The sequence below is a fragment of the Equus asinus genome, chromosome 2 (assembly GCF_041296235.1).
Source record: "Equus asinus isolate D_3611 breed Donkey chromosome 2, EquAss-T2T_v2, whole genome shotgun sequence".
NCBI classification, from domain to species: domain Eukaryota; kingdom Metazoa; phylum Chordata; class Mammalia; order Perissodactyla; family Equidae; genus Equus; species Equus asinus.
Window position 1 is genome coordinate 32,652,138 of NC_091791.1, and position 14,193 is coordinate 32,666,330.

General features: G+C 41.7%; 1 protein-coding gene across 1 annotated transcript in view; it reads left to right on the forward strand.

Annotated features, from left to right (window-relative positions):
- Positions 1 to 14,193, forward strand: part of PIK3AP1 (phosphoinositide-3-kinase adaptor protein 1) — a 112,025-nt gene that overhangs the window by 8,159 nt on the left and 89,673 nt on the right. The window lies entirely within an intron of this gene.

Consider the following 14,193-nt stretch of genomic DNA (forward strand, 5'->3'; position numbering starts at 1 on the left):
TCTTCTCAAGTCGAGATAAGCAAGCCCTAGAAAAATGACTGATCCAGGCCCCAGGCATTGCAGGTGAGGCATTGTCACGTTAACACTAGTCATTTGTATTACAAAATGAACCTAGGTCTCACTGTGCTAAGTGCCCCAGTCATATTTACTGGCTTAGAGCCTATTCTTGGGATGGGATAAGGATAGGTCTCTTGGACCACAGGAGAGGAAGACAACACTTTCCCTCAGGTTCTGTGCCAGGACAGAAGCCTTCTTTCTAGAATTTTCTACACAGGACACAGGTTCCAGCCTAGAGGGCAGTGGGGGTGAGAGGCTGAGACTTAGTTTGTTGGGAGTGTGAGGAACATGACTGCCAACTTTTGTGCTTGCAAGCCACTTCCATTTTATCATGTGACCTTAAGTTTTTTGTTGAAAATGTGTCACTTTTGGCTAACATGTTTATAGGAAAACACCCCTCTTCTCTATTTCCTGCCAGCCAAGCTTCTGTCTTTTGCCCTGTTTCTCCTTTTAAAGTGGGAAAATTCTGCTCCTCTCTGCCGGGACTAATGACTTCAGTGGCCCCAGGAAGTGTGACATACACTCTGAGTAACAGTAACGGAAGACGTGCTCTGGGATGGATGCATTTCACGGCTTTTCTTCCTCTTTTTGTTTTCTATTTTTGCCTCCCTGTGGGCTCTGAGCAGACTATGTGTTTATCTTGTGTTCTCTTGCCATTTGAGATCTTATGTACCTGACACCAGCAAAGAAGCCTGGAAAATTATGGACCGATTTAACTATGCTCAGTTATTCCTGGAGTGACTTGGGGATTAATTTATCTCACCCACCTCCTGTCCCATTTGATGAACTGAATCAAGAATTCACTGGTTCTTAGTGATCTTAAAAATAGCTTCCTAGATGCTTTTATCTTGAGGTACCTTAGGAAAACCTCATGTGTACAAGAGGAGTATTAAAAAATAAACTATTGCTGGGGGGCCGGCTCCACGGCCAAGTGGTTAAGTTCACGCACTCTGCTTCAGTGGCCCACAGTTTTGCTGGTTCGGATCCTGGGTGTGGACATGGCACCACTCATCAGGTCATGCTGAGGCGACGTCCCACATAGCACAAACAGAGGCACTTACAACTAGAATATACAACTATGTACTGGGGGGGCTTTGGGGAGAAGAATAACAAAAAAAAAGATTGGCAACAGTTGTTAGCTCAGGTGCCAATCTTTACTAAAAAAATAAAAAATAAACTATCGCAAGTTATAGAGAATGTAACTAAGGATGTAATTATCCCAGAGACCTAGTGTAGATATAGTATAGCATAAACCTAGTATGGTATAGAATAGGCTTCTCTAAACCAATAAATATGACCAGATCTCTTCACATAGTGAGATCCCAGCTCATTTTGTAACATGAATGGTTACTGTTAGCATGACAGATCTCACCTGAAATGCCTGGGACCCAGATTAGTCGTTTTTCCAGGGTTTGCTTAGCTTTACTTCAGAAGGACACAATGATAGAAAAACCACATATTCATACTTGCATGATGGCATTTCATTGCTTTGAGCGAGTTGCGATCTGCCTAAACTTAAAGAACTGACACACAACTGGTTGTTTCCTCGGATGAGCTTATGTCATGGCATCGGTCCATTATGATCTGTGACTGCCCCCCTGCCCCCCGCAACAATCATTCAGGGCTCTATGGATGTATTGTCACTATACTGGCACTTCACACTGTATGCTCTAACAGTTTGTTCTTTAAAATACTACAGTGGAGTTATTTTAAAAAATAGATGGTGAAAGGGATTCTTTTCATATTCTTTGGATGCATCCAATGTTTAGATGCCTAGATAAATTGATCGGCTATAGCATTTTACTTTATACTAACAACCATGGTTTGGTATGCTATGAGCCTTTAGCTTCAAGTGTTTCAGAAAGAATGAAGCATTTCACGGTGGTGTTTCTGTTCTGAGAGCAAACAAGCTCTCATCAGAAAGAGATTATTTTAATGGGAGATTAAACTAAGCTGCTTAGTGGAAAATCTCTGCAGTTCAGAATCAATAGCTAAATAGGGACAAATGGAATTATAGGAAAGAGAAGAGGAGGAAGGATCGCTTATGGCTCCAAAATAACTTTCTTATTTGGTATTAGACTTGTGAATTTTATGATTTGAGGTCTCTCTGTGTGCCAGGGAGGCTTGGGTTTGCTTTTGGGGTGTTCATAGCCGTTGCCCTTGGTCAACACAGTAGTGTGCTGCCCTATCTCTGATTTTTATACTGGCCAAACTTTCTTAACAAACTCAAGACTCAAAGAAGGGCAGTGTAGCAAAAACAGGGGAGGGACGCTCCATTGCCTAGCTCTGCTGCTAACTAGATGCCCAATATTGGGCATGTCACTTAGCCCCTTTGGGTTTCACTTTCCTTCTCTGTAAGAGGGGGAATTAGACTTGATCTAAGACGCTTTCCGGGGCAAATAATCTATGATTCCTCTAAGCCAGAGAGTCTCAAACATTTTTGAAGCACCACCTTCTTGCCCTATTTCATACCTGCTTTGACTCCTAGGAAGATTAGGGCTAAAACAGTGTTTAGGAACAGTACTGTCTTTGTAATAGGTTTCTGGTATAACGATGTCCTTAGTTACATTCTCTACAACTTGTGTTAGTTTTTTTAATACACCTCTTGTACATATGAGGTTTTCCTAAGGCACCTCAAAATGAAAGAAAAAAAGAAGTTTCCGTATGTCCCACTATACAAGCTACCCCAGCCCCATGAGAAATAAATACATCGAAACTTGTTTCTTTGACTTTCTGTGTTTAAAAGAAAATCCCAGTGGGAAATGTGATGGAAAATTGGTAATGGGGATGAACTAATGGTAGGGACAATAATCATGGGGTTACTGATTGCACAGCTATAGAAGGCTTTAGGGAGACAAATTTCAGGAAGACTTTCTAACAATTAGAGCATGCAGAGACGGAATGGGTGGCCTTTGGAGGGGGTGAGTTCCACGTCACTGGTAGTGTGTGAATGGAGACTGCAGGTGTGGCAGAAAGGGATTCAGCTTTGGAACCATGGTTACACCGTGTGACCTTCACAGCCTTTTGATCATAAAATTCCCTGACCTGAAGTTCCTCTATTTCACCAGGAACATATTTCTATTCTGAATTCGGTCTTCCTACTTCTCCAGGTCTCCCTGGGGTTTCTAACTCCCAACTGAAGAAACACTGGTCATGTTCCTACTATGACCTGGCAGAAAATAGTAGGAAAAAAGATCTCAACTCATAATCTATGTCACCTTTGAAGATGGTAGAGTTCCCAGCATGTTTATGTATATTTTTTCTTAACTTTCAGGTACCGTTTGAAAAAAACATGACTACTTGATAAGATATTCACTGAGACCATGTAAAATTTAGGCTAAATATTAGACCGTTTGAAATTTAAAATAAGGCTTACAGATCAAAAGCTTTAGAAGAAGAACTGGTAGTGGAGATAATTACTCCAGAAACTGAAATTAAATGTAGTTACAGGTAGTCAATTACACTTTCTTTTGCTGCTGCGTTATCTAAACAAGTGCTTCTCAAACTTTACTGTGTGCAGGAAGCCCAGGGGATCTTGTCAGTATGCATATTCTGACTCAGAAGGTCAGAGTGGGGCCCAAGATTCTGCATTTCTAACAATCAGCCAGGGGATACTGATGCTGCTTGTCAGGGGTCCGCTGAGTAGTGAGCAAGGATCTAAGCTACCCTTCCTTTGACAGGTCAGTGGTCATGTACCTCTGTTCTGCATGGACCATTTTCTCAAATCTCCACTCTTCTAGAAATGGATGCACCATCATATCTGGGTGACTCCTGGACACCCATCAGTTTAGGTATAAAATTAGGCCAGTGTTTAGTGCTTAGGCCAATAGACTTCAGGGTTGAGCTCCCTAGTTCTCTTCCTGTGCCCTACTCACAGATTCAGTGTGTTAGCTCGGGTGACTTTTAATCTCTCAGTTTTTCAGAAGTAAGTGATCCTGACGTCAGAGTAGGGGTATACTTTGATCACAATCCTTATTGCTTCTTCATTTAATAGGCCCATTGCTCATAATTACTATTCCACTAAAAAATGTTTTGGAGGTTTTATTTTATTTCCCACCTCCTGTCTCCAAATTTGTCAGCTACCTTAAAATCGAGCAGATGTTTTAATTAGAGTCTTCAGTGTGTTGGAGCAGCCAGTTTATTTCCCAAGATCTTCATCTGTAAAATGATGGGGTTGGACCAGATGATTTGGAAGGTTTCTTCCAGCCCCCTGTGTTGTAATCTATCATTATAAGTTTTCTAAGAAGATGGCAAATTACCCAGAACCTTTGAACTGATTCAGTTTAGTTCCAAATGTCTGCAGTGATATATACCCAATGCGTAGAAGATGATACTATTGTTCTGAATTTTTCACATTTGTTGGGTGATTATTTTAAAATAAGGAAGTGAGAAAAACCCAGGTACAGCGCAGAAATTATTTCCTCTTTTTATTGGAGCTCTATTCTTTGCTGCAAATCTCACTGGAATACAAAAATAGATTCTGTTAGTCTGTGTGGGAAAGGTCTTGGTGAGTGATATTAAGTTTTATTTCAAAAGTTCTCATGATTGTGTGTGTGTGTGTGTGTGTGTGTGTGTGTGTGTGTGTGTTGAGGGGGAAGGGGAGCACTAAACCTGCTTCTCTAATATGATTCAGTGTTGCAGTGGAGATCTGGTCTGCTGCTTTTTACACGTATTTTCACGTTGCCTTCCCTTGACCCTCCTTGTGCCCTTTGCACTTCAGAAGTTCTGATGGTACCCAAAATTATCGTGTATTTTGCCCTTTTTTCCCCATGGGAAAAATTTAGGATATGCCACGTCTGGCCTCCATTTGTTGACATGAATGTTCTAATCTGAATATTAATCTGGAGTTTGGAAGAAAAACAATTGAGATATTTAAAAATGCTTTCAGCTAATCAGATGAATTCCACAGTCTTTTCCTAAATTTAAAAAGGGATGTTTTTTTCTGAAATGAAGTAACACATGTTCATCATGTTAAAAGACAAAAGAAAACAAAAAAATACCTGTAGGTTTTTGCCAGTTTTCTCTTTTTATAAATAAAGTTGCAATAAATCTTCATGCAGCTTTGTGCCTAAGTCTCTGTGAATCTCGGTTGCTTTCACCCCAGCAGTGTCCCTGTAGAGGTCCCAGAGGTGGGGATACAGGCCTGCCCTGGGCATCTCCCCACCCTCCCCCTGTGACCTGAATCCGGGGCCCCCCTGAATGCAGTTTTTGTTGTTGCAGTTTATTTAATGTTTTTCTTTCCCTTTATGCCTGATCAAGTCAGTTATTCACATTTGCAGTTTCTCTTGTACAGATACTCATTTGAGAACCGCCCTGCATGCTTCCTTCCCCTCGTGGAAAGAACTCATAATGCAATGAATGCTTTTATGACAGTTACCATGTGTAAGTCACTGGGCGCTTTCCCCCTACACCCGTGAGTGGCTAGATGATTTTACAGCCATTCCACAGATGGGAAAACTGAGGTTCGGAGAGGTTGAATGACTTGCATAAGGACTGAGAGCAGCTCACCTTGGAACCTAGGTCCTTCAGACTCTAGAACGCTCTCCACTTTGCTTTGCTTTCCTCTTAGTCTCCTCTCCCCACCCTCCTCTTCCACATGGAGACAAGAGGGGTGAAGAAAGCTCGTGGGAGGGAAAGGATCAGCGACCAGGAAGCTTCTCAGGTTCTTCTGACCACAGATTCCCAAGTTGGGCTGGGCATTGGCATTGCCCCTGTACTTTGTTTAAAATACGGTGCCTGGGCCCCACCCCAAACTTACTGAACCAGAATCTAGGGGGCTTGGTCTCATTCCTGAATTTCAAAAAGCCTCTGCAGTTGGTTCTGCTGTGCAGCCATGTTCTGGAGGCTCTGCTTCATGCCCAGGGCCTTGTCCCTTGGTTTTCGGTTGAAGGAGCCAGCAGCAGCTCAGGCCCTGTTGGCTGTTCTGAGGCAGGTCACGGGGCAGTGGTCCCAGGGGCTCAGAGCTTGGCCATGGCGTGACTCACTTCCACGTCACAGGCAGCAGCCCTTAGAGAGGGGAGGAGAGTCAAACCTTTGCAACAAAGGGGAAGTTGCTGTGTCCTCCTCGCTCCCCTGGTGTGGTGGCCTCGCTGATGGTAAGTCATTGACTTCTGGGGCTTCTGTGGTGCGTTGCAGAGACTGAGGGGAGAATCTGACCTCGCGCCTCTTGAAATGGACTATTTTAGTTCTGCCATCCTTCTGTCTCGTGGCCGTGGGTTATTGGGTTTGATCTTTCTCTGATGTGGGTTAGTTCACTCTGCAGTGGGCTCCTCAAGGCTCCTCCTTAAATGACCCCTGCTGAAGGATGCTTTCTTTGGACAGTCTTCCCTTCTGAAATAATCTTTGATTTGGGGAAGAACATACCCAGCTGGGATGGTAAAATCCGTTTCAGTGTCACTAAAAATCTATAGCCTGTCTCAGGATTTTGCATTTCCCTTGCCAGCTACCCTGACTGCCTTGTAGAACAAGATATGTCCACACTCCTAGCTGCACCTGAAACAATTAGCAAGGACTCATGCCAATGATAGACTTGTGGGCCCATGGAACTTTCCCCTTGAGGCCTCAGAGTCCCCCAGGATTATGAATTTCCCACAAAGCTGTGAGCCCAGATGGCACAGTGAAATTTGCCACAGGCTGCTTCGTCAGCCACCCAGAGACAGCCTTCTCCTCCCAGTTTCTTAGACTTTCTGTGGTCCTTCAAGGAAAGTATCTGCAAGTCCCTCTGTCAACTGTGATTGCTAAGATGCAGTGGAAAGGGGGTGATGAATGCCGAAGTTTCCACTAGCGTGAGAATCTCAAGTTTGCACCTGTCTTTGTCTAAATTTTCTAACATGCACCGGAATGGAAATATCAGGTATAGGAATTTTATCAGTTACTTTCTTACCCTGTTTTTTCGGTATTCTTTACATCTTGCTTCTCCTGGAACTATTGCTAGAAGAGAATACTGGAACTTAGGAGGGACCTGACATCTGTTTTACCCTTTCAAAGCCCTTTTATAGACATTATTTCATTTGGTTCATGAACGTTTCCTAGCAGGCGGACATTATTATTATCTCCATTTTAAAGATAAGGAAAACAAGGCCTAGGCAGGTTCAATGACTTGCCCAAGGTCACACAGCTGCTTTTCCATTGGAGCTAGGGTCAGGGCGAGGGCCTCCTACCTTGTAGTCCAAGGCCTAGTGATTGCCTTGTCTAGGTACCACAGCCAGCCTTTGATGTGGTGCGTACTCACTGGGTATTTACTGTTCTCGAGGGCCCGTGCTGAGTGCTGGTATAGAGCAGAGAAAGACAGACATAGTTATGCTGTAATGGTATCCCCCCTCTAGACCAGCACTATCCCAAAAATATATAATGTGAGCCACATGTGAAATTTAAACTTTTCTAGTAGCTGCAGTAAAAAAAAAAAGTAAAAAGAAACAGGTAAATTCATTTTATAACATGGTTTACTTAACTCAGTATATCTAAAACATTCTCATTTCAACATATAATCAATATAAACATTATTAATGATATATTTTACATCCTTTTTTTCATGCTAAGTCTTTGAAATCTGGTGTGTATTTTATTATAATTTAAATTATATATGTAATTTTAATTTACTTATATATATCTATATATAAATAAACGGGCACACAAGAAATTGTTGCTAGTGGTTTCCTTCTGGTGGATGGAGGATATTTTGAACTTTTAGACATTTCTCCAATGTTTTAATTTTTCTACTGTGTTCCTGTTTTACTTTCATTTACGAATTTCAAAAGAGAAAAATGCTGGAGTCGTGAGGATTTTATGGATCTAGAGAAAGGAGTTGGGCTTACACCCAGCTAACCTGAGTAGGTTGAGCTTCAGGCTAAATTCCCTTTGTGCAAACTCTCGGCCTTTTTCTCGTCTTCGTTAGACTGATCTTCTGGGTAAGGGGAGGCGACGTGGCATTGGTTGGTATTACTGCTTTAATGTCTGCACCGTCACTCACTCATGTGGGCTAATGCCTGAAAAGAGAGAGCAGCTACTTGTCATCGAGTCATCTTTTTACTCCTGTCAAATGGAATTTGACTCTTGTCAAATTTGGACTGATGTCTTCTTAGGTTACTACAATCTTTGTGACAAGAAATAAGAGAATTTTGGTGTCTATTTCACACTCTCTGACACTAACTGGTGTGCCACCTTGGGCAAGTCACTTGGCCACCCTGCATCTATTCTTGTCATCTTTAAGATGTTGGCAAGAGCCCAAGTTGACATCTCAGACCTTTACAGCCATGAAATTCCATGATTCCAACTGTGTGTGATTTTATATATCTTACGTTTCACTGCTGGTTCTCAATCTGATATTTTTCAAAATCCCATCAAGGTACAGTGTATTATTTCAGCCAGAAAGTTATCGTTCACAACAGAATTTTAAACAGAGCCTTAGATGACATAATAATAGCTTTCTGTTTATGGGCATTATCCAAGTTCAGTCCCAAGTTGAGTTAGGAGAACATAACATTATGCCATTATCTGTGTGCAAATGAAAGAATGCATGTATTTAACATTTTACATGTACTGTTTATGATGGTCTGCATGTAGATTTATGAATCTAGGCTCACAGGAAGATAATGGGGGCAAATCTGTATGACAGAATGGGTCTGTCAATTTCCCTGTTATTGCAGGATGTTTTGATAGCTTTTCAATTTAGTTTCCATCACCATTCACATGACTGAGAGTGTGCCTGGGATGGCTGAGGAAATGGGATGATGTATGCTCTAAATGACTCTTTATTTGCCCATTGGAGAAATTATTGAAACCACAGTAGGTTTATCACATGGACTTTGGGGTAGAAGACTTCCTAATTTAGTCAGTTTGGTAAAATTTAGACTTAAACAGCAGTCAGTTGGTTTTACAAGATACAGAAAAATGAGTAAAACGAATCATTGATAAAATTACCCTTTCTGTGGGGGGAAAACCATTTGGAGCCTATTTTATTTTTACTATGTTTACGTATTTTAAGAAAATACTGGTCTTCACTGACAATGTTTCACATGTGGTAGGCGCCCAGTAAATGGTGGATGACTGGATGGGTGGGTGCATCCATGGATTCTTGTGCATTTTCCTTACTCTTGGGCCCATTTTGAATATCCCAGTTGAAGAAAAAGATAAGCCTCCCATGAGCATCTTTCTTAGGGGCCTGTGCTACTGATGCCGTTTGGATCATCAGCTACTTCCATGGAGCATGTTTGTCTTGTGGTCACGTGGTCAGGATGTGTCCACAAGTTGATTCAAAGCAAGACTGGGTCTATAGAATGCATCTTTTTTTGCTATGTTTATACTTAAAAATGTACCAGATATGACAGCCTGTTCCACAAAAGAATCGAGTATGCTATTACAGAAGCTAGTTGATAGCTGGAATTGTTTGCTCCGTGGAGGGGGGTGTATGGATCTGTTGGTGGCAGAGATTAAATTGGGCGTGTCCTTCTTGAAGGAGATCATTAAAAGGAAGAAATCGGTAGAGTTCAGAGGAGACCTCTAGAATTGGCTTTGTCATTTTGGGAATTCCTTGGTACTTTTTCTGCTGGATTTAGGTCTTCTGTGTATGTCTATCCTCCCTATCAATCTTACAAGGTTAGATTCATGGTAGGTTCTTATTTAAAAGAATGATGGTTGGACACGCATATTTTGTCTGCCAAATTGCCAGTTTCACAGCCTGCTGGCTCCCTCTCTAACATCTGATAACACAGGAAATAGAGGGGAGGCTGATGATGAAATGAAAATGCTCTACTTTTACAGCTGGACTAAAATAAGTTTCCTTTTGCGTGTACAGCTAATATTTGAGGCTGTATGGTAGTTAAAGCTTGCAGTAAGAAAGACTGTCATCAAAACTAGCAGATAGAAGAATATTAACATTAGCTGTTGACTCTTTTTTTTTTTTTGAGCATGTAAAGTGTGGGAAACATTTCTGTTGAGGATATGGCATTTCGTGTTCCAAATGGAGTCAACCTGTTGCTTGTTCTGAAACAGATTCCCCTTTTCATTTTCTAAAACTTTCTGAATATCATTTCTCAAAGCCTTGGTTTGTTGCCAGAGAAGGTCTCTAACTGTGATTATGAAGCATTTTCGTGTTAGAAGTTTTTCAGGAAAATATGTCATGCCAAAATAGTCGTTCAGTAATTTGGCAGCCTAAGTGTTTTATTTTGTAGTCACTTTGAATTCAGAGTCCCATAGGTTACAGAAATCCTTCAACATTGTTTCGCCCCAGTCCCTTCCATGGTCCACGGTGTTCCTATGATTAAAACTTGCCCATACTCTGGAAATAGTCTAACTTTAAATTCTCTAAGGGGAAAACAGACATAGGGCTGAGTCAACAAGATGGAAATATAGAATATTAGCATTAAAAAAGGAAATTCTGGGGCTGGCCTGGTGGCTTAGTGGTTAAGTTTGCATACTCCACTTTGGCAGCCTGGGGTTTGTGAGTTCGGATCCCACACCGCTCATCAAGCCATGCTATGGCAGTGTCCCTCATACAAAATAGAGGAAGATTGGCACAGGTATCAGCTCAGGGCTAGTCTTCCTCACCAAGAAAAAAAAAGAAAAGAAAAGGAAACTCTGGGATCATCTGGCCCAACCCCTTTAGTTTAAAATGAAACAAGTAAGAACAAGAGGGGTTAGAAGATTAGCCCAGTGTTACACAGTTAGTGGCAGAGATGCGACTGTTCATTATATTTATATTCAACAAATATTTAGTGAGCTTATGGATGCCTGCCATGGGGGTGGCACCCTGCAAGGTCCTGGGAAAACTTGATGAAAAAGTCATACTCCACCCCTTCTCTCTCAGAGTTTATGTGTCCTAGAGGGAGAGAGAGATTAAACAGCCAGTTGCCCTGTTAATTACCTAATGCCAAGAGTGTCCAGTGTTAGAAGCAAGAGTCAGGGATGTCCTTTTTTTTTTTGAGGAAGATTAGCCCTGAGCTAACTGCTGCCAATCCTCCTCTTTTTGCTGAGGAACACTGGCCCTGAGCTAACATCTGTGCCCATCTTCCTCTATTTTATACGTGGGATGCCTACCACAGCATGGCTTGCCAAGCGGTGCCATGTCCGCACCTAGGATCCGAACCAGTGAACCCTGGCTGCCAAAGCTGAATGTGAGCACTTAACCGCTGCACCACTGGGCAGGCCCCAGGGATGTCCTTTTGAATAATAAAGGGGACCTGAGATATCCCAGGGACCCCTTTGATAGTTCCTACAGCATCCATTAAGGAAAGAATGAGTTTCCTGAGCATCCGTCTTGGAAAAGAGAAGAGAAGGCATGGCTTGTAGTTATGGCAAATGTTATACCACATGGTCATTTCATAGTAACATAGAGCCTAAGTTAACTGTGGCTTCCAGGCAGGTTAGGCAGAGCACTCATTTTCTCAGAGTAGTGATTAGAACTGTCTGAAATTTTACAGTAGCTTTATTCCAGCACTCAATTTTTTGTGTGTGTGTGAGGAAGATTGGCCCTGAGCTAACATATGTTGCCAATCTTTCTCTTTTTGCTTGAGGAAGACTGTCACTGAGCTAACATCTGTGGCAATCTTCCTCTGCTTTATGTGAGGTGCCGCCACAGCGAGGCTTGACAAATGGTGCTAGGTCTGTGCTTGGGATCCAAACCTGTGAACCCTGGGCTGCCGAGACAGAAGGTGTGAACTTAACCGCTATGCCACTGGGCCAGCCCCTTAAGCACTCAATTTTAAAATGAGCATTTTGCTTCTTTCCTTAAGTTTGTAGACAGCAGTGATGTTGGTGTGTATATATTCACATGTTCCCACAATTTCAAAGTTTCACATTCTAGTTCACCTGAATGTGTATTGGTTGGAAGGATGGGCTAAAGATAAGTTGAAAACTAATAAGGATCAATATAAAATCCTTCTCAGGGTCCAAGAAAATAATCAAATAGTTGTACAAAAACCAGATAAAGGGATATATATTCTAAGAGTAGCATTTGGAAGAAGATCTGGTGGTTTTAGTTGAAGGCAAGCTAAACATGGTCAACAGAGCAAAGTCACCTCCAAAAAAGGTAAACGCCGCATGAAGGCTTATGAACAGAAGTATCAGTATCAGAGAAGAGGCTGCTTCTCTACGCTGCATCGGTCAGCTTAGCTGGAGGTGTGTTCAACATTTCAATGGGAGGCACATACCGATGCTCATCCACCCATCCGTCCCTCCGTCGATCCATCCACTCACTTTTCCATCCTTTCACTCATTGAGTTTATTGTCCCTTCAGTAGAATGTAAGCCTCAGGAGAATGGAGATTTTGTTCACTGCTGTGTTCCCAGTGACTAGAGCAATGCTCGATACATAGTAGACCCTCAATAAATTGTTAAATGACTGAATGAGGAAATTTCAAATTCTGTCAGATGATAAATGGTTGAAGTAAATAAGCTGTTGTGGGGAAAAGAAGTTTCACTGGAACCATGGAGACTGTCTTCAGAGCTTTGAAGTCCTGTCACGTGGAAAAGCAAGGGGTGTGACTTTTCTGTATTTCTGTGGTGGACAGGGCAAGGAGCAATGGATGAAAGTTGCAACAATGACAGTGACGCAAGTTTAGGTGGCCCTCATAACCCAAAGACGACTGATTCTGGGAAAAAGTCAGGTGAAGTGGTGTTGGGGAGAGAGAAATTCCCCCTTCTACCCTTCCAGTCTTCTTATGCCTGAACCAATAATAAAAATGACATAAGGCCAGACTAACAGGGGAAAAAACGCAATTTAATACGTTCATATTGGAGATCATAGAGAAATGATGTTTGGAGAGTGATCAAAGCAGGCAGTATATATATCTTTTCACACAAAAAAACATAAATTTGTGAAGAATGACCTGACAAAGAAACTTAGGTTTGAGGTATGTAATTAGTGAGGAATTTAAACAGAGTTTGGGTTTGAGGTAGAAAATGAACAAAGTTGGTTATATCGTCTTCTCAGCCCTGAATCCCCTGGCTCTGGATAAGGACAGAGGGAGAGCACCTTTCAAAGGGGAGATTTATTTCCTACTCTCAGGGGGAACAGAGGGAGGAAGGTCAGAATGCCCTTTTTGCTTCTCAAGTAACTTTAATTCAAAATCATCAATATGCCATTGTGGGATATTTTGGAGTGGCCTGCCCTGGGCCCCAACATTGGCTATACTTAAGTAGGGGTTAAAATTTCATAGTAAACATTTAAAAAAAATTTTTACTGGGACTTTATTTTGAAAAGCAAAACTAAAAATTAAGAACATAATTTTTTTTTTTTTTTGGTGAGGAAGATTGGCCCTGAGCTAACGTCTGTTGCCAATCTTCTTCTTTTTATTTTATTTTTTCCCCAGAGCCCCAGTACATAGCTGTATACCCTAGTTGTAGGTCCTTCTAGTTCTTCTATGTGGGATGCCACCACAGCATGGCCTGATGAGCAGTGTCTAGGTCCACGGCCAGGACCCAAACTGGCAAACCCCAGGCCCCTGAAGCAGAGTGTGTGAACCCAACCACTATGCCACCAGGCTGGCCCCAAGAAAATAAGTTTATTTTTATATTAACACAGTTTTGAGTATAATTTTAGCTTTAAGCTAATTCTCAAACTACACAAAGACTGAATGAACTGTTGCTGGGTATTATGCAGGAGGGGTTGAGTACATTTTCTTGACATAGTTTTAAGCCAGCAGAAGATGACGTTCCTTAGTTCATGTTTGACTTTTTTTAAACAGTTGTATTGAAATATAATTCAAAACGCATTTGACTTTGACGGTTTTCAAGTCCTCCTCTCCATCATCATATATTCCTTGTCATTCACTTTTGATTATCGGGCCGCATCCCTGTGGACTTTCTGCTGTCCAGTTGGTAACCTTTCCAACTGACAGCGGCTCTACTTGGGACGCAAACAATTTTCCAACATCACTTTCATCAACTTTGTAAAATTATGCATCTTTTGCGAAATCTAGAATTACCCTGAATAACCAAATCACATTGTATTTGTGGTTTATTGTGGATAAATCCTAAATCTGGGAGAGATACAAGCAATGAAAACATGACTTGATGGATGAGGAGAATATACACCAAGATCAAGCAAGCAGAGGTGTTTAAGTGGGGACTAATTTTGTAAATGAGCATTTAGTTAGTGAATAGTTTTATGTTGTGAAAAACAGCTTTCCTATGTTACCAT